Raw genomic sequence first — 21,301 nt, 5'->3', positions numbered from 1 at the left:
ATGTTGAGTCATCCTCTTTGGATAGTTTACAACCGGTCACCATCGGTGTACCAACCGGTTTGCTATCTTCCATGCCAAAGGTCTTCAACACCTCTTTGACATACTTGGACTGAGTGATAAAGATTCCATCCTTCATCTGCTGGATCTGCAGTCCAATGAAGAACTTAATCTCCCCTATGAGTGACACTTCAAACTCTTTCTTCATCTCATCTACAAACTCATGACTCATCTTGTCATCTCCACCAAAGATAATGTCATCAACAAATACCTCACAGATCAGCATCTGATCTCCTTCAAACTTCAAGTAGATATTGCTATCTTCACTTGTTCTCTCAAATCCAATCTTCGCAAGATAGGAATGTAGGCGCTCATACCATGCCCTAGGTGCTTACTTTAGACCATATAAGGCTTTATGTAGCCTACATACCATGTCACTGTCTTCAGATAGGGCAAACCCATCTGGTTGCTCAATATACACCTCCTCTTCAAGTACACCATTTAGGAATGCAGATTTTACATCCATTTGATATACTTTGAAGCCTTTAAAAGTTGAATATACAAGAAGCATACGAACTCCTTCCAATCTGGCTATAGGAGCAAAGGTTTCTCCATAGTCTTCTCCTTCTTCTTGGGCATATCCTTTGCACACCAGTCTGGCTTTGTTTCTAATCACTATGCCATCCTCATTCAGCTTATTTCTAAAGACCCATTTGGTACCAATGACATTTTTGTGCTCTGGTCTGGGTACCAAGGACCATGTACCATTTTTCTCTATCTAGTCAAGTTCCTCTTCCATTGCCTTGATCCAGTCTTCATCCTTATGTGCCTCTTTGAATGTTTTAGGCTCGAATTCAGAGATCATACATGAGTTTTCTCTTACTTTTCTTCTTGTAAGGATTCCTGCATCCTTATCTCCTAAGATTTGCTTAGGATCATGATTTAGCTTGACATACTGAGGAATGGTCTTGATAGATTCCTCTTGCTTTTCTTCTTCATCCTCATCTCCATCAGTATCAGTATCTACATCTTCCGGTGTAGGACCACTGTTGCTAGGACTCGGTTGACTGACAACTGGTTCCCAGAAGGTTGCAACCGGTTCACTTATCGCTTGCACACTGTCGGTTTCCTCAGTTTTCTTAGAGGTTTCACCAACTCTTACATTGATGCTTTCCACAATTCTCTGAGTCCTGTTGTTGAAACACTTGAGAGCTTTGCTCTTGGTGGAATATCCTAGGAATATTCCCTCATCACATTTCGCATCAAATTTGCTCTAGTGTTCACTTCTCTTGATGTAACATTTGCTACCAAACATTCTAAAGTAGCTAACCACAGGTGTCTTACCGGTCCAATACTCATAAGGAGTTTTATCCTTACCTTTCTTGATGAGTACCCGGTTCATTGTGTAGACTATAGTGCTCACCGCTTCTCTCCAAAAGGTGTGAGCTACCTTTCAATGAATCAACATGGTTCTGGTTGCTTCAACCACAGTCTGGTTATTCCTCTCTACTAGGCCATTCTATTGTGGAGTCTGAGGGCAGATAATTGCCTCTTGATGCCATGTTCTTCATAGTACTTGTTGAATTCACCAGAAGTGAATTCCCCTCCTTGATCAGTTCTCAAGCACTTGATCCTTTTACCGCTTTCCTTCTCCACTAATGATTTGAAAGCTTTAAACTTTACAAAGGCTTCAAACTTGTCTTTCAAGAATGTGACCCACATCATTCTTGAGCAGTCATCAGTGAGAATCATGAAGTACCTATCACCCTACACACTCCTAGTTTTCACAAGACCACACAAATCAGTATGCACAAGATCAAGCAAGTTGTCAACAGTGAAAGATTTACCTTTAAAGGTTGAGGAAGACATTTTCCCCAATTGACATTCTCTGCACAAGGTATTATCCAGTTTGCTTAGCAACGGCAACCCTCTAACTGCCTTGATCTTACTGGCCTTTACAATATTATTAAAGTTTGCATGGCAAAGTCTCCTATGCCATATCCAGCTATCATCAAATTTAGCCATAAGACATGTACTTATATTTGCATTCAGATGAAATAGGTTACCTTTGGTCTACATGTCGGTGGCCACCAATTCACCATCTTTTCCTTTGATTCTGCAAACTCTATTCTTGAATTCCAGAGTGAGGCCACTGTCATTCATCTGGGAAACACTCAGAAGGTTGTGTCTAAGACCATCAACCCAGTACACATTGTCAGCACTACTCTTTCCATTCAGAGATATGGACCCTCTGTCTTTGACCATGCATGGTGCATCATTTCCAAAGCGAACCACACCACCATCATACTCCTCCAAGGATAGAAACTTGCTCTGGTCACCAGTCATATGGTGAGAACAACCACTGTCAATGATCCACTCATTGGAATTATCAAACCAGGAGACAAGAGCCTTCTTGTCTGACACATCTTCTTTGACAACAACAAACACAATATCTTCATTTTCTTCATCCTCTGATTCTTCATCTGTGACACCTTCATCAACTGCCACAAAACAGTTTCTCTGGTTTCCTCCTTTGAATTTCTTGAACCTTTCCGGTTTGTCCTTGTTATCGCCATTAAGATAGTTTATAGCAATATGTCTTAACCGGTTATAAAAAGCATTTCAAAGGTAGCTTACCTTTGTATTTACCAGTTCCTTTAGGAAGCTTACTGGCAAGGAGAGCTTCAAATGCCATCAGAATCTCCTCATCATCCATTTCTCTACTCTGTCTAGGTTCACCACTAGTGCTAGCTTCTTTTCCTTTTCTGGATGGTATAGCAGAGGCTTTAAATGTTGATTCAGTCTTTTGAACACTGTCATCAAAACTATTTAGCTCATAGGCTATCAACTTGGCTATGATGGAGTCCAAGGATACCTTAGTCTTGTCTATTGATCTCAGCTCCTGAATAGCAGCAACCCTTATTGCATAGACCGGCAATAGGGATCTTAGGAATTTTCTTACCATAGTGGAATCTTCTATTTTACCACCTGCACTCTTGATATCTCCAACAACTATTTTGATTCTTATTCCATACTGCTGAATGGTCTCACCTTCAACCATCCGCATATCTTCAAACTTCCCTCTTAGGCTTTCTTCCTTAGCCTATTTTACATGTTATTCACCACCATAGATATTTTCAAGAGCATCCCATACCTCTTTGGGATTTACCTTGTCCTGAACATCAATAAACTCAATGTCAAATAGACTACTAAAAAGTCTTCCATGACTTGCCCATTTTCTTGTATCTCTCTCTTTTGGTCATCGGTGAGAGTACCGGTAGGGGCAACATAGACATTCTCAACATAGCTCCAGTTTTGAGCACCCATGCTGCTAATGAATATCTTCATCCTATCTTTCCATATACCGAAATTTTCCCTGTTAAACTTTGGACCTTCCCTCTTCATCATTTGACTGGGATCTTTACCTCAAGTGGTTAAGCTTATAACACAGAGGACCTAGAGGATGCTCTGATACCAATTGATAACTCAATGATGAGCATATAGTACCAAACCGATACTGAGAGGGGGGGTGAATCAGTACATACAATACAATTTCTCTTAAACCGATTTGATAGCAAACACTTCAGAAGACTAGCAGACAGTGACACTAGTTTGAAACAGAGTGCAACCGGTAAAGCTAAGAATGTTTGAGGCAAGCATTAACTGGTTACTTACTTAGCCTTTCACTCAACTTGAGACTACACTACCAGTTCACTCTTATGCATAAACAGGTAATCTATCATCGGATCATAATAGCAGCTAGTTCAACATGTTTTATTGATAGGCATAAAACACAAAACCATCATATGCTTGACAAACAATAGCAAAGCATCACAAGATAAAAACATCACACATGACACACATATTTTTCATGCGAAAACCCAACTGGGAAAAACCACGGTGGGGATGAATACCCACAAGTTATTTTTGAACTCTTTGGAAGTCCGCTCTGTTAGGAGCCTTATCCGGTTAAAGACATTACAATAGGTTCTACTAGGAACCGATCCTATTAGAGATCACCCGGTTAAGGGATGGCTACAATACCCGATTAAGGGTTAAACCCTATTAAAGGTTACCTTGTTAGAGGATTTCAAGAACTCAATAGTTAAAGGACTTCAAACTCAGTAGCTTAGAGTTACCCTATTAAAGGATTTACAGCAAGTCGATTAAGGCTACCCTGTTAAGGGATTTTCCAACTGTTGAGGTGGTTAGAGATCAACAGGTATTACTATTATCTAGTAACAACACTCAGTGCCAATGCAGATCTGCTTAAGCTCCTCTTCTCCTTCTGCACTTACACTCTGCAGGTATCACTTCTCTCCTTTTGGTCTAGCAAGAAACACGTATCCTTTCTCTTGGATACTCACACACAACTTTTACCAACAACCCTAGAAAGAGTCACAACATCGACCTTATAGAAAACAGTTAGGTCGGAAGCATAAACCCTAAACCCTAAACCTAATAGGTTAAGGAATTCAAATGGTTCAATCCTGACCGTTGAGCATACTGCATAAATCTCCATCATTTGTTTTTTGTCGTTTCCATGGCGGCTGATAACCCATCACACGTTATCATCATTTTACAGTCTTCTCATATTCCCAAGGTAGATAGGCAAGATCTTATTCATGCACGATCCTTCATGTACACTAGGCTTACTTGGAAACACAATCTTGTTCTTTGTTATCATGCTAACTCATCGCACAAAGTCACCGGTTGGGCCACACAGGCTTGAAGCACTTCAACTGGAAACCCTAAAGTTGAGACTACGAACCCATGTGTCGGTTCCCATAACCATATGCCGGTTCACCTTTGAACAAGCACACTCACTTTGGCACAAATGTCGGTTCACACCTCTGCAACATATTGACATCAATGACAACATACAATGTCATTATGTTATGTGTCGGTTCCCATAACCATATGCCGATTCACCTAATACCAACATTAGCCTCCATGACAGAAGACTTTCCAAAAAGAAAGGTGTCATCCATGAATTGTTGAATATTAGAGGGGGGGAGCGTGGAAGTAGCTTTGAATCCTTGAAGTCTTCCATTGGTAACCAGGTCAGCCACATTTCTGCTCAAGACTTCAGCAATCATGATCAAAAAGTAAGGGGATGGAGGGTCACCGTGTCAGATACCTTTTTTCACTTTGAAGCAACCCCTAGGAGTCCCATTAATCAAAACTGAGAACTAGACCATGGTAGCACATTCCTGAATCATATCCACCACCTTTTGGTTGAAGCTCAGCTTTAAGAGAGATTTGAAAAGAAAACACCAATTAACTTTGTCATATGCTTTTGAGATATCCAGTTTGAAAACCATACCTGGTATTTTGCTCCTATCCATGGAGTGGATTATTTCATGAGTGGCAATGGCAGCATCCAAAATTGGGCGACCCAGGATAAAACCTTTTTGGGACGGGCTAATAAATTTCACTAGGAGGGGTTTAATTATATTCACAAGGACCTTGGAGATTATCTTGTATATGGTATTGCATAGACTTATGGGTCGAAACTCCTTCATGCAACTAGGATTTGCAGTCTTAGGGACAAGAAAAATGTAAGTGTTGTTGATTTTTTTCAGTAATCTCCCAGTCTTAAAGAAATCTTGCACAACTTTGGTAACATCATAACTAACAATGTCTCAGTAATCCTGAAAGAACACCGGGGGAAACCATCCAAACCTGGGGTCTTATAAGCTACCATTGCAAAGACAACCAGGCTGACTTCTTCTGCAGAGATAGGGGCAGTTAGTTGACAGTTATCATCCTCCTCAATGACAGTCGGAAGTTTACTCACAAGGCTATCTTGAAGAGAAACATCCCTTCCTCCAGCCTCTGTGTATAACCTTATGAAAAAATCAGAAGCACTCTGTCCAATTAGGGAATCTCCAGTGATCTCCTGGTTAGATTCATCCTTGATACTTTTGATATAGTTCCTTCTCTTGTGAATGCAAGCCGATCTATGGAACAAGGCTGAATTTTTGTCCCCTTCCTTCAGCCACTGAATTCTAGATCTTTGCTTCTAGTACACTTCCTCCTTAGAGAGGATATCCTTCCAGTTCTCTTGGCAGTCCTCTTCCTCCATCAAAATAGGGTATGGGGGGTTACCAGTAGCCATAATATTCTGAAGTTGTTCCAGTCTGGAGCCCAAATCCTTCTTTTTTTTTCTAAGATATCCCCGAAGGTAGTCCTATTCCAGCCTTTGACTTCCTTGCTAATGAGCTTTAGTTTCTCCACAATTTTGAACATAGTTGTCCCTTAGACTGGGGTAGCCCATCAATTTCTAACTAGGTCTTTGAAGTCGGGGTGAGAGGCCCACATAATCTCATAGCGAAAAGGGGGGGACCCTGGTAGGCTCTATCCTTCCAATGGAAAAGAAGGGGGTTATGATCAGAAGCAGTCCTTGGGAGTGTTTTTAGGAAGGAGTTATGGCTAATGTCCTAGTTAGTGGAGACTAGGAATCTATCTAGTCTGACTTGAATTAGATGTTTGCCTTTACTATTGTTCGACCATGTGAAGGGAGAACCTTGGAGGTCAATATCCATAAGGCTAGAAGCATTGATGAAGCTGGCAAGATCTCTCATACTATCAGTAAAATCATCAAGACCTCCACACTTCTCAGAGGGGTAGAGGGGAGAATTAAAATCTCTCGCAACCATATACTGAGCCTTCTGGTTAGCCAAGATGAGATCAAAAATTTCCTCCCATAGTAGTCGTCTTCCCATCTTGGAGTTGGGGGCATAGATGTTGAACATCTTCCAACAGTGTTCACCTTGTTGAAGAGTAACTGCTAGCAAGTTCTAGGAGCTAGCAAAAAACTTACCTTTAAAATTAATGGGGTCCCAGAGGGTGGCAATACCCCCAGATGCCCCCAAAGCATCAACATATAGGAAATTTGCCCCCAGCCAGGGTTTGCCAGCAACAGTAGCAAAGGTTTGGTAGGACATTTTGACTTCCTGAAGAAGGCAAATATCAATTTTCATATCCAAAATGAGTTATTTTATAGCGAACTACTTCTAGGGGCTATTCAGACCCCTTATGTTCCAGGAGAGGAACTTCATTGCTTACTTATGTTGATTCCATCAAGGGTCAGTTGTCTGCCCTTTGCAATGTCCCTGGCCATAACTTTGTGTCTCGGGTTCCTTTCCGAGGGTCTGCCAACTTTATTTTCAGTACCCCCCACATCCTCTTTCTTGGCCTTAGCTTTCTTCTTCTCGGTTATCCATTCTTCATTACCTGTCTGAGGAGATCCTGGAGGTGAAAGTTTCAAAGGAGGGGGCATTGTCAAGGAGTTCCCTGGTAGAGCATTCCTTTCAACCTTACCAGGGGAGAAAGGGGGGGTTGAGGTAAAAAACTTAACCTCACCCACAGGAAACATAACTTCATCTGAAATGGAAGCTTGAAGGGATGAGGGGGTGGGGGTAGTAGAGGGCATGAGGGGGATGCCATCCGACAACAAACCTAGGGGTGGATGGGGTTTAGGGGAAAGGCTAAGATTTATCACCGGTGGAATTTCACCTTCTTCCAAGAGAATGACCAGATTAACAATCTTAATAGGGTCCACTGGGGATTTTAAGATTTCAAGGATCTTGTCCGTGTGGGGATAGTCCTCAGGGATTTCATTCATACTGGTCAGCTCCAAGGGAGAAGATGATGAGGGAGCACTTAGGTTGATGGGCTCAACCCAGATAGCCTTTTCTTTGAGCTTGGGTTCAGCAACCATTGGGGACTTACACTCAGTGTAGGTATGGCCTTGTTTATTACACTTCTGGCAAAAGAGGGTAGCATTTTCATACACAATAGCCTGGGACCATTTTCCCCACTTTGATTTTGTTAGGTCCCGAAGACAACTAAGAGGGGGGGGTGAATCAGTTGTCAAATAAATTCAAACCAAAAACTACTTAACCAACTTAATGCTTAATACCGGTAAACCAGTTCAATATGCCAGTAGATAGTTTTAACAGTTAATTTCTATACCGGTAAGGATTAGTGCATGAAACATAAAGACAAAGTCATCCACAACACATAACACCAATATTTGTACATGGAAACCGTGTAAGGGGAAAAACCACAGTGGGAAACCTTACCCACAATTAGATGATACTACTGCAGATAGTAAGTGTACATAAATGGGGTCTGCACATGCAAAAAGGCCAAGCGCCTAGAGCTCACTGCTCAATCACAAAATGGGAGTCACACTGACTACAGTTGGATGGTTAAATCCAATAAGAATGTACTGCACAAAATAACATCTTCATATGCTGGATTCAGTACCGGTGTAGTTCTGATTGTCTTCATAAAAACCTTCCTTCAATCTTCAAATGATGTCTGCGTGTATAGATCTGCTTATTCTCGCATATACCTGCACACAATCCTTTTTTGCATTCCACATTTGATCTTACAAATAAGATCTTACATTTATACCATAACCTAAGACCAATATTAGTAGGTCGGCTTTACAAGATATTACAATAAAAACATTTTACAAACAATACTATATCCGATACAATAACTGATTGAACATGTTGGCTTAATGCATTTACAACAATAATTAATCATCTCCATAGCGTGCCATGTTGATCTGGAAAAGATAAACCTATCGGTCTAACCCTGGACCTATTTTCCAGTAACAACAAATATGCAAATATGAATATACCAATAAACAAAACCCCAAGACAAAGTGTACACACGATGTCTTCAACATAACCATGTGTTTTCCATATTATTCCAAGTGTCGGTGATCATTATATCTTGTTGGTGACTGTGCATGAGTCATTTTCTTGCCGGTGAATGTTGCTGATTCTCCAAAGTGCCAGAGTTGATAAGTGTTTAGTAGGTGTTGACATCAATGACAAAACCATACCAAAATACCAACAATCTCCCCCTTTGGCATTGATGGCAACACAAGATGGAAAAACCATCAAAGTGCCAAAACAGAAATGCCAAATACCAAAAACCAATAATCTCCAAAAAGAGATCATAACTAGAAATCAAAATACATATACAGAGAGTAATAATCTCTCCCAAACAACAATCTCTCCCCCTAGGAGAAACATGTGTTTTTCTTGTGTTTTTCCATACCAATCTCTCCCCCTTTGACACCAAATGCCAAAGTTACAAAAACCAAGTTCATATACAAAATACCAATCAATTTAGTATACCAACTACTCCTCCTGAGAAGTAGCTTCCCATCAAAGCCAGAAAAAAGATTTCTCTATTAATTTTGTCGGTTGATGACAATCATCGACTTCCTAAGTCTCTACCGATGGGGGTATGACCCCAAGCTGATCTTTGAGATATTCAAAAGTCTCCTTAGGCAAAGGTTTAGTAAAGATATCTGCAATCTGCTCTTTAGTATTCACATAAACCAGTTTTATTTCCTTTGCTTCAACATTTTCCCTTAGAAAATTCAGTTTGATAGAAACATGTTTGGTTTTAGAATGTAATACCAGATTCTTAGATATATCAATTGCTGCAGTGTTATCACAATAGATAGTAATAGGTTCCTTTCATTTTACCTTTATGTCTTTCAACATTTTATTAATCCATAGTACCTGTGTGCAGTTAGTTGCTGCTGCAACATATTCTGATTCTGCTATTGATAAAGATGTACAACTTTGTTTCTTACTCAACCAAGAAACTAGTCTGTTTCCAAGAAAGAATGATCCACCGGTGGTGCTTTTTCTATCATCCACATCTCCTACCCAATTTACATTTGTGTATGCACATAATTCAAAGTTTTCATCTCTAGGATACCATAATCCAAGATTTATAGTGCCTTGTAAGTACCAAAAAATCATTTTTACTATTGATTCATGATTTTCTCTAGGATTACTTTGAAATCTTGAAACAATACATACTGCATTCATAATATCAGGTCTGGTTTGTGTTCAATACAGTAAACCTCCTATCATAGATTTGTATCTAGTTGGATTAACAGGTGTAGATTCATCTCTTTGTGATAATTTGTCATTTGTTGTCATAGGTGTGCTTACCGGTTTAGAGTTTTCCATCCCAAATTTCTTTAGTAACTCTTTTAAGTACTTGGATTGACTCAAGAATATACCTTTATCAGTCTATGAAATCTGCAATCCTAAAAAGAATTTTATTTCTCCAATCATAGACATTTCAAATTTTTGCTGCATCTTAATAGAAAATTCTTTACATAATCCATCTTCTCCTCCAAAGATTATATCATCAACGAATACTTCTATAATCAAGATATCATCATTAGTCACTTTATAATATAAATTGTTGTCTGCATTTCCTTTGGTAAAACCAATCTTCAAAAGATACTTATCCAATCTTGCATACCAAGCTCTTGGAGCTTGCTTCAATCCATACAAAGCTTTTCTTAGCCTGCAAACCATATCATTGTCATCTGTCAAACAAAATCCATCAGGTTGTTCAATGTAGACTTCCTCTTCAAGATCTCCATTCAAAAATGCACATTTAATATCCATTTGATATACTTTGTAGTTCTTATGTGCTGCAAAAGCCAAAAATAATCTGACTGCCTCAATTCTAGCTACCGGTGCAAAGGTTTCATTGTAATCAACTCCTTCCTTCTGAGAATATCCCTTACACACTAGTCTTGCTTTATTTTTGACAACCTTACCATCTTCATTAAGTTTGTTTCTGAATACCCATTTGGTTCCAATTACATTTTTATCTTTAGGTCGGGGAACTAATGTCCAAGTGTTATTTTTCTCAATTTGTTCTAATTCTTCTTCCATAGCTTTAATCCAAAATTTATCTTCACATGCCTCATTAATTAATGATGGTTCAATTTGAGAAATAAGACATACCTCTTCATTTTCCAATCTTCCTCTTGTCATAACTCCTTTAAACTTGTTTCCAATTATCTGATCTTCAAAATGATTCAGTCTTACATACCGGGGTGTCTTTGTTTTCTGTTGTTCCTCAGTTACTATGGAATCCTCAGATGATACCGGGGTAACTGGATCTTCATTCTATACCGGTGGATTTAGAGTAGGTTCATTTGTCAAAATTTATGTTGCCGGTTCAAAGTCTATATACCTTGAAGTTCCTCTAAATTGTTCATCAATCTTTACATTTGTACTTTCAACAATTTTCTGCAACCTTTTGTTAAAACATCTATATGCCTTGCTCTTAGATGAATAACCAAGAAATATTCTTTCATCACTTCTAGGATCAAATTTCCCAATATACTCATCTCTTCTAATGTAACATTTGCTTCCAAATATTCTGAAATATTTAAGAGTAGGAATATTACCAAACCATAGTTCAAGAGGGGTCTTACCGGTTTCACCTTTGATGTGAACTTTGTTGAATGTATAGATCATTATACTGACTACCTCTCTCCAATATACATGTGGTAGGTTTTCTTCTGATAACATACTTCTTGATGCATCCAAGATAGTTTTGTTTTTCCTTTCAACAACTCCATTCTGTTGTGGTGTCTGAGGTGCTAATAGCTGTCTTCTGATTCCATTCACTTCACAGAATGTATTAAACTCCTTAGATGTAAATTCTCCTCCTTGATCTGATCTTAGACATTTGATTTTCTTACCAGTTTCATTTTCTACCATTGCTTTGAACAATTTAAACTTTCCAAGTGCTTCTGATTTCTCTCTAAGAAAAGTAACCCAACACATTCTAGAATAGTCATCAATGATTAGCATGAAATATCTATCACCTTGTAAGATTTTAGTTCTAGCTGGACCACATAAATCAGTGTGAATTAAATCAAGAGCATTATTGGATTTTTCTGGAATACTTTTGAAACTAGCTCTAACTTGTTTTCCAAATTGACATTCCTTACATACTGTATTTTGAGGTTTGACAATTTTAGGTAAATCTCTAACTGCCTTAGTAGTACTGATTTTCACCATGCAATCAAAGTTTACATGATAGAGTCTCTTATGCCATAACCAACTTTCATCTATATGTGCAATCAAGCATGCCTTTTCACTATTATTCAAATGAAAGATATTACCTCTAGTCCGATTACCGGTTGCAATTTCCAAACCAGTTCTATTCATGATTTTGCATTTTCCATTTTTAAATTGTAACTGAAATCCTTTCTCAACTAATTGACCAACACTCAAAAGATTATGCTTTAATCCTTCAACATAGTAAACATTGTCAGTGTTATGCTTACCATCAAGAGATATTGTACCCTTACCTTTGATTAAACAAGCTTTGTCATCTCCAAATCTCACTAGGCCTCCATTATATTCTTGAAAGTTCAAGAATTTACCTTTGTCTCCTGTCATATGATGTGAGCATCCTGAATCAATGATCCATCCATCCTTTACTTCAACTTTAGTTGCCAAGGCCTGTTCTATCAGTTGAGCAGTAGGTTCCGGTTGATCTTCTGTTATAGCAACAAAAACCCATCCATTGTCTATTGGATCCTCATCAGAATCATCAGTCACACCTTCATCAGCAATGTAACAAGATTTGTCTTTATTCTTCTTAAATCTGTATCTTTGATATTCAGGGTTAGGCTTGTATGTTCTTCTAGCTTCTTCTCTTAGTCTAGCATGTCTATCAGGGCATCTCAAAGCCATATGACCAATCTTATTGTAGTTAAAACATTTGAAGGGTGCTTTACCTTCATACTTACTTCCAACTGGACCTTTAGGCATTTTCCTTGCAAATAGTGCTTCAAGTTCTTCAAGTTCTTCATTTTCTTTCCTGCTTTCTTCAAGTTCTCTTGCATAAAAGGCTTTCCAATCAGATTTGTCAAATGATGGAGCAGATGATGTTGATGCTTTAAAGGCCAAATCTATCTTTATAGTAGCAACGGGACCAAATTCTTCAATTTCAAAAGCTGAAAGTTTCCCAATCAATGTATCCCTAGTTACTGATGTATTAGGCATTGTTCTTAACTCATTTATAGCAGTGACTTTCATTTTATATGCCAGTGGCAATCCTCTTAAAACTTTTGAAACAATTTCATCCTCACTTAAGGTTCATCCACAACATTTAATACCCAAAACAATCTCATTTACTCTTTCCATAAAAGCAGAAATCCTTTCATCTTCTTCCATTTTCAGATGTTCATACCTGACCCGGAAGCTTTCAAGTTTTGCAATTTTGACTATGGAATCTCCTTCATTCAGTGTTTCCAAATGATCCCAAATAGCTTTAGCAGTAGAACTATTTGATAGTCCCATGATTTGTTGATCTGATAATGCGCTCAAAAGTGCTTCTCTTGCTTTGCAATCATTTTCCTCATCTTTAGTCAAGTTGGGTGGAGTGGGCTGACTCTGAGTAGGAGGAGTATAACCATTCTTTGTAACATCCCAGATGTCCTTTCCAATGCAATTTAGATGTGTCTCCATTCTAATCTTCCATATGCCATAGTTGGTTCCATCAAGTTTAGGACTGTCCTTCCTGAAATAGTTAGTAGACATTGGATCTCCTCAAGCCGTTAAACTTTTGCAAAAGAGGACTAAGCTCTGATACCAATTGTTAGGTCCCAAAGACAACTAAGAGGGGGGGGTGAATCAGTTATCAAATAAATTCAAACCAAAAACAGCTTAACCAACTTAATGCTTAATACCAGTAAACCAGTTCAATATGTCGGTAGATAGTTTTAACAGTTAATTGTTATACCGGTAAGGATTAGTGCATGAAACATAAAGACAAAGTCATCCACAACACATAACACCAATATTTGTACGTGGAAACCCTGTAAGGCGAAAAACCACGGTGGAAAACCTTACCCACAATTAGATGATACTACTGCAGATAGTAAGTGTACATAAATGGGGTCTGCACATGCAGAAAGGCCAAGCGCCTAGAGCTCACTGCTCAATCACAAAATGGGAGTCACACTGACTACAGTTGGATGGTTAAATCCAATAAGAATGTACTGCACAAAATAGCATCTTCATATGTTGGATTCAGTACCGGTGTAGTTCTGATTGTCTTCACAAAAACCCTCCTTCAATCTTCAAATGATGTTTGTGTGTATAGCTTTGCTTATTCTCACATATACCTTCACACAATCCTTTTTCATATTCCACATTTGATCTTACAAATAAGATCTTACATTTATACCATAACCTAAGACCAATTTTAGTAGGTCGGCTCTCCAAGATATTACAATAAAAACATTTTACAAACAATACTATATCCGATGCAATAATTGATTGAACATGTCAGCTTAATACATTTACAACAATAATTAATCATCTCCATAGCATGTCGTGTTGATCTGGAAAAGATAAACCTGCCGGTGTAACCCTGGACCTATTTGCCGGTAACAACAAATATGCAAATATGAATATACCAATAAACAAAACTCCAAGACAAAGTGTCCACATGATGTCTTCGACATAACCATGTGTTTTCTATGTAATTCCAAGTGTCGGTGACCATTATATCTTGCCGGTGTACCAGATACTGGTGACTGTGTATGAGTCATTTGCTTGCCGGTGAATGTTGTTGATTCTCCAAAGTGCCAAAGTTGATAAGTGTTTAGTAGGTGTTGACATCAATGACAAAACCATACCAAAATACCAACAGATTTTAGGGAAACAAAATTTGGGAGAGCCTTGTTAATCATAACATTGACACAAAAGCGAGCAAAACCAACCTGGATTTATTGAGAGTGGTCGAGTCTGCTGCAACAGAGCTGCCAAATGAGTTCCCTATCCAGCAGAAGATTTTCTCATCCCAGAACTCTAGTGGAAGGCCAGGAAGCCTAACCCAGATAGGTGCCATGCAGTTGAGTTCGGTTGAGGGGCCAAAACCAGGCTTCCATTTAGCTAGAGTTAGAAAATGCTTGCCATAAGCCAAGGAACCCGACAAGACATAGATCAGATCTTCCTCAGTATTGAACTTGAACAGGAAGAGTCCCCCAAACATTGCTGAGATGTCAAGGCTACCTTTGAGCTTCCATCGAGATTTTTCCCATCACCTGATCATGTCGATAGATGGTCGGAAGGAGAAGAACCAACCAATGATTGTCAAGTGAAGGGAAGAGACGATTTTGTCCATGAGATTGTTCGAGAGCTTGATCTCCGTTCCTTCCTCCGTTTGGGTAAATTTGGCCAAAGTTGCTTCTAAGGTCAAATTTGTGGACCCAAGGAGGGCGTTCTTCCAAATAGACTTAGGATCCTTCTTTCCATTCTCCACATCCCCCTATTCGGCAGAAGTTTTCGGTCCGGGATGTGGTATATTCTTCCCTTCAACGTCCAGGCCAGAGTCAGTCAGAACTGGCGTGGTGGAAGGGGTGTCAAACTTGGCGTTTTCTTCCGTATGACCCACAAACCGTGGGGTCTCCACAGTCGGAACAACAGCATGTGATCCGACCGTGGTATCGAGTATGGGGTCCGGTTGCAGGGAGGGAGGGACCTCCCCAGGGGGGGTCATCCAGGGGGAAAAGATTCAAACGTGATGGAGGCGGGAGAGTTGCAAAGCTTAGAGGCACTATTTTTATGATTGTTTATAAATAATGTATTGTTATTCTTGCTATTATATTTTTTTAATTATTTAAAAAATAATCTTATTTAATTAGGAAAAAATTTCTTCTCTAGATAAGCATTAGGATTCTTATATTATTGTATTTATAATTATTATAATATTAATCTATGTTAATTATATACTAATAAATAAATTAATATATGTTAATTATATACTAATAAATACACGATATATTAAATACAATTCAAAAATTAAATTTGGATTATAGTTAATTTAGAGTTATGTTTAAAGTTGGTGTTAGGTTAGGCTTAGGTTAAATATGTTAAATTTCACTCACATATATTATTATGTTTAATATTAAGTTAGGGTTGGAGTCATATAGATAATAATTAAGATTCTTATAATATTGTATTTTAATTATTATAATTATATTATAATATTATTGCATAAATTTTTATATATCTATTATTATGTTGTTTTTGTTTATTAATTTATTATTATAAATATTAGTACTGTATTATTAAAACAAATTTATATTATATATGTTTATTTATTTATATAAAGTTTTAAAAGATTTAGAATTTGTTAAATATTTGTTTGGTGGATGTGTAAAATAAATTTGATAAGAAAGTTTAAACATGGTAAATATTAGTTTAACATGCCTAAAAAAATTCATTCAGATAGTGGATTTTGAAAATCCGCTAATAAGATGTAAATTTTCCAAGCCAACTAGATTGGAGAAAAATAACTTCTATAATTTAGAAACTTAAAATTCATGTATCTTAACTTTATAAAAAATAAAAACATATATCAAAACAAAAAAATCATATTTTTAATTGGTGGAGAAATATTTGAATAATAACGAGTTAACAAAAAACAATGGCAATCGATTGCAATAGTACTAGCCTAATGACAAGTACTAATAACTTATTCGATGATGTCAAGGCACTGTGTGTTTGGTAGTTTTGGGAACTTCAACTACCCACCGATGAAGAATGTATCAACCCTTTTGTACACTTAAACAATCATAACAATAAAATAATGTATCGATAATTTGTTAGTGTTTCCAAACTACATATTTATAGATGCATACATATTAATCTAAATTATAGGGATAATTGTATATACACATGCATATATATGAAAATATATAGATGTATATGCATGCATGCATATACCAATATACACATATTTGTTGCATTTTGCAACACAAGCACTTACAAGATCAAATAACAATTGAAGAACACTTTCCACAAACGTTCAAGCAACAAAATAAATGCTATATTTCTCAAAAGAAAATATTATAGAATGAAGATTACAATGCATACAAGCATGCTTTATAGAAAGAAAAAAGATGCCTAAGATAAATTTAGGACAACTAAAGAAAAAGCATGAGGAGCTAAATTAAGCTCAAATAAAGCTAAACTAAAGAACCACCAAGTGAACATAAGCTAAAAAAGCATAGTTGAAGTTAAAAATTATCTAACACTTCACTCCACGCGTCCTCCCCACCCCCACCACACCCTTAAGTGAAGCTTAGGGAGAAGTATAAATCCTCTAAATGTATGAAATGAAAGAATGGGTCCCAACAATAAGGCATGATGAGGTACCCATGTACAAAAAAAGAGGTCTCTCAAAGCAAAGGAAAGGAGAAAAACCAAGTGTGGGAAAAAAAACCCTCTCCAAAAAGTGAGATGCAATGCATGAAAAAAAATTAACTATAGAAGGAAGGAAGGCCTCATAAAGACCCCCAAAGGACAACCTCCTTCACCCCAAGCATCGACCAAACTAAAGGTAACATGGGGATGCCAAAGTTTTAGTGAAGATGTTTGCAACCTGATCCTCTATAAGTATGTAATCCAAGGTGAGAAGACCATCCTCAATCAACTACCAAATGAAGTGCATTTGAATATCAATGTGCTTAGTCCTCCGGTGCTCCAGTGGGTTGTGATAAATCTGAAGATAACTTTGATTGTCACACCAAAGAATAGTGGGACCATCGAGAGGAAAACTAAACTTTGTCAACAATTAATGAAGGCGTAAAATCTCTTGGCTAGAAAGAATAGTTGCTCGATACTTAACTTTAATAGATGATAATGAAATAGTAAATTGCTTCTTGCAAGACCATGCAATAGGATTAGAACCAAGACAAAAAACAAATCCAGAAGTAGGCTTTTGATTATCAACATCACCAGCCCAATCTGAGTCAGTCAAGCCAACAACTTAAGAGCCCCCTTATGTATAATGAATGCCAAAGTGTGATGTGCCTGAAATATACCTCAAGATAAGTTTGGTATCCTTCTAGTGACTTTCATGTGGATCATGAGAGATATGAGAGACTAGATGAACCACAAAGGAAAGATCAAGATGAGTGTGTGACAAGTACAAAAGACTATCAACCAGCTACCTGTACAAGGTAACATCAATTGAAGGAGTAGATCAATTAGAAGACAACACAACATTTGACTAAAATGGTGTGGGGGCATGCTTACAACCAAGCATGCCATATTAATAAAGCATATCAAGAGCATACTTTTGGTGACAAATGGAAATCCCATCTAAAGACTAAATAACCTGAAGACCAAGTAATGTAGAAGACCAAGACTTGTCATGTTGAACTGCTACATCAATGCAAGAGAGTTTTTTACTGGCGAATCTTCACCAATTGATGAATTCTACGTATTTTTTTTTAAGGAAATGGTGAATAGTTTGGGGCAACATAGTGGTCAAATCGCCCGAAATTTTGGGGTTAACAGTACACTGTATTTTGGCTTCACCATTAACCACACACCATTCGACATGCATGCCCGTAATATTCGCCTGGAATCACTCGGACGTGGGTATTAGATCACCTTTGTTATTCGCCAAAAATAGTAAAATGACCACGTACCCAGGACCTAATTCACCAATGGTAAATTAAATGTTCATTGCACATGTCGGCCTAATTCGCAAATATCAATTAAAACATTATAAGAATTCGAGGACCCATTTTGCCCCTCTTAAATCAAGATGCATTTTGAAACGCCCGCGCAATTCGCCAAAAATGCAATCATGGATTGATATAAATACACTCTTTCTTACGATTTGTTCGTGTCTGATTAGTAAATTTGGGAGCTCTCAATTCGCATTCCGCAATTTGAGTTGGAACGTCGAAGTTCATTGTAGGGTGGAGGGCCAGAGTTACAATCCTGCAACATAGGCCCAGGCATTCCTGATTTCTGATTCAGATAATTGAGAAGGCATAAAGGTGAGTAATCATTTCTTCATACTTGATAGTATTAGTTTTAACTTTTAATTCATAGTGAGAGGTCAAGACTCAAGATGTCATAGTCAGATATGGGTGAGACTCCTTAGGGTGGTGAAGGGATTGAGATGTCAAACAAGGGTGAGACTGAGACTCCTCAGGGTAGTGAAGGGATTGGGATGTCAGACAAGGGTAAGACTCCTAAGAGAAGTAACACTAAAGGGATTGGGAGGCCATCAAAACACCCAAAACTTAAACTTAAAGATGCTACCTGTTGTTCACCAAAAGTGATAACCCAAGACACCTGTAAATCTATCTATGAGATAGCCAATCTCAATCAATGAAACACCTCAGGGCTGGGACAACATAACATAGGATCCTAATGATCCTCCTGCACTTCAAGTTCTGCTAGACCTAGGGGGGGACACCTTTTGATGCATTGAATACAACAATCACAAACATAAGACTACATCAACAATGAGCAGACAAACCATTCCACAAGCTCACCAAATTAGGTAACATGTACAGATGGGCTGGATCTTATACAAATAATAGGTGAAATAGAGTTTTGCAAGGATAGAACATTAACCCCTAAACATAAAGGGAAATAGATTTGTCTTTAAAATGTATATCTGAGACCATTCCCCAATCTATCAAAGACTAGTGCCTTGTTCATTGGGCAACAGAGTCACAGACAGAACTACAAATATGAATCATAGATGCAAGCTTATTTTCCTTAAACAAAATATTCATGCACCAATACCTTATATTAATGCACTATTTGATTCATTCACAAATTTATCAGATCTGGATACACATTTCATCATTCATGACTGACTACAGAATTTAAAACCTTCCTTGAAGGATACCTATAAACAGTCACACAATTTCCTTAAAATTGACAAATCTTCATCCTCCTTGAGGATTCAATTTATGATAATGAAATGCATACTTAGAGACAATACTGTGAGGAATTTACTCATGCCTGACACAAGCAAGACCTGCAACTAAAATCACATTTACAACAATGCACTGCAATCTCTGTACCCTAAAACCAAACAGAAGCATTCACAAATCTGGGTCATGATATTCAGAAAGTGGAAGCCATCAAATCTAGAGCATTTTCCAAATTTCTGGAACCCTTACAACTGAGAAGAATTGGGAATAAAAGGGAGAGGGAACCAAATCAAATCTGCAACTGAATTGCCAAGTGTCTCCTCTCTAACTGAATTTTGTTCTCATGGAAACTGCCTCCAAAATATCCCACATTTGTCAAAATTAACCTCATAATCAGATTCCTCACTCCGAGATCTTTCCGGCGATATATAATACTTTATATTTTGGCCAAAATTTAGACCCTGGGCGAATTAATTCCCATTTGTGCTCAGTCATTTAAATATTTTGAATTTTAATATAGTCAGAACTATATCATTTATTCATTTTAATTCTGATTTTTGCCTCCATTTGTGCTCTGACGCCTTGCCACATGGCGGCCTCCTATTGGTCGATGGGGTTGACCGGACGCCACCTGGGATGACACCTCATCACTACCATGTCATCTGCTTTGTCACTGCCACTTGGCCGCCATGTGTACACCACCTTAGCACCACGTCATCGCCACTGGACTGCCACCTATCACGACACGTGGATGGCTCTCGTTCACTTTCGCTATTTCGTAGGGTGTAACTCGTGTGCATCTTCCTTTCGCGAAATAGCGCGCATCGTCAATCCATTTCGAACTTGTTCACTCATTAACCCGACCTTTCTCTGCAAAATTTTGCCTGTCTCCCTCGAGAAGCGTGCTTGCGTGGGGTCCACCTAGTCACCATCCAGTCAACTCCTCTATCACCTCGGGAAGCATGCTCGCACGTGGGCCTACCTTGGGCACCCATAGGCACCATCTGTCAAAAGCCTTTATGGCTTAGACATATTACTATAGTGCGTTTTTGTTTATAAACATCAAAAAAGTCCACTTCCCAGCCAATGTGGGATAATGCATTATGCCTGGGACTGCGATTTTGGAGCTTTTCTCTGAGTTTTTAATGGCGCTGCCCATTCATTTTGTATGGGATTTTAATACCCCCTTCCATTTTATTTACTTGGATGATTTCATGGTCCACATAGGGAGGAGACTATTGTTACCTTGTTTGCATTATGCTTTAAAACATTTTTAAAAAAAACAAAACTTTCTCCCAGCTACAGCACACGGCAGAGAGGATTGGCACATGTTTGAAAATCTTTCAAACTTACAACACCATAACATGTGCCACGCAAAAGGAGGGTACTGCTGCAAATTGCATTTGTTTGAAAGTTTAAATTGCACTCCCAGCCATCACACACAGCAAGGAGAATGTTGGGAAGGTTGGAGAATTTGGCTTTTGCTTGGAATTTCACCATGGGGCTGCTGTATGTGGGAGGAAGGGAAGCCATTCAAGTGTTGCATTTTAATAAACTTCAAAGCTGCCCTCTCCAACACTTCCAAATGTGTTTGCTTGAAAGTTAAAATAGCCTCCAAACTCCACAACAGAGGGGGGAATTTGGCATTGGAGTTTTTCATATGCCATGTGAGGAAGGGAATAGTTTGGTTGGAGCTGCTGTCTGTTTGCACTTGAAGACCAATGCTACTGTTGTTGT

This window comes from Cryptomeria japonica, chromosome 11 (genome assembly GCF_030272615.1).
Source record: "Cryptomeria japonica chromosome 11, Sugi_1.0, whole genome shotgun sequence".
Taxonomy (NCBI): domain Eukaryota; kingdom Viridiplantae; phylum Streptophyta; class Pinopsida; order Cupressales; family Cupressaceae; genus Cryptomeria; species Cryptomeria japonica.
This window is presented reverse-complemented; position numbering follows the sequence as displayed.